Below are 1,309 nucleotides of genomic sequence, written 5' to 3'. Positions count from 1 at the left end.
ACTCAGCAAAATATTCTAAAAGAGTCCAGTAGCCCATAATAGCATTAGGTCTTCTGTTTAACTGGCAATGTCAGAAATTGTTGACCTGAGTCCCCTACAGCTCAATATAACAGCATGGCTTTACTTCTTATACTTCGTTTTTACACTTTTCTGCTGGATGGTTAAGACCAAGGTAAAGCAGGATCTATGCAACAAGAGTTGTAGCTTTTGGGTCTGATAAGGTCAGTGAAATCCCCTCAGGATTTATCTTGAGATCCTGTACCTCAGATTGTTTGTCAGTGTCAGCCATGTAGATGAGTCACAGCCATTGCTAGGCCAATGTGCTTTCTGTGAAAGCCTGAGAGAATGTTTTCTTTCCATGTGACTCTCCTTAGGCACACTCTACATTGTTGATCACTTTCCTCTTTGGCCCCCATAATCTCCTTGATCAGAAATTTGGGACACTGCCGAATTACATGACGTTGCAGTACAAGTTCTCGTATGTCCTGAGTCTTAATTGACCTTGGAAGGCTAGGGCCAAAATGTTGGCTTTCCTTGTGGCCCTCCTTTTCATCTAATTTTGGTCTGCAAACTTAGGTTATTAACCATCCAGAAGACAAGCTTATTGTTATTACCATAAAACTTAGGCCATTAAGCTTAACTTCACTATCTGTCTGCATATCAAACATCTTAGGCATAATATGGAACAGGTATTTTTTATCAAGTATTGATATGTTGAACTTTAAATCCCTACAGAATATGATTAAAAACATTTAGTCTTAGAATATATTTTAAAAATAGGCATAAAGAATTATATAATTCTTATGTTTACACATAAGTCCAAAAATCACACCATATACAACCTTGAAACAGGACAGTCCCACGGTATTCCTTTTCCTGTCTTTTGCTTTCATTCACCACCCCCTTCTTTTTGAACAACCATCTACTTGACAGACTTCATAGCAGCAACTGGCATGTCATGACAAGCAGCCCTTATTCAGAAGACCAGAATGACAGGCTCTCCAAGCATGAAACTACTATTGCAGATTACCATCTGCAGTGCAGTTGCTTAGTTCACAGGTATCAGAATATATAGTCAGGGTGAGAATCTTTCCAATTAACTGCTAGATTAAAAAAATCTTCTGGAGATTCTCAGGATCATTGCCTTGCCTATCTCCTACATATAACTGTATGTCTTGACATTGTCATGTTTCCTAAGTCTTCTCCTTTCCCTCTCTTGATTAGTTAGTCCTCAAGATCCTGCTTCCCTTTTACTTGTATTATATCTTTCTATTTGTATTTCTTCTTTTGAGTTCTTATACTAGGGAAA

This window comes from Octodon degus, unplaced genomic scaffold (assembly GCF_000260255.1).
Source record: "Octodon degus isolate 3935 unplaced genomic scaffold, OctDeg1.0 scaffold00015, whole genome shotgun sequence".
Lineage (NCBI taxonomy): Eukaryota > Metazoa > Chordata > Mammalia > Rodentia > Octodontidae > Octodon > Octodon degus.
This window is presented reverse-complemented; position numbering follows the sequence as displayed.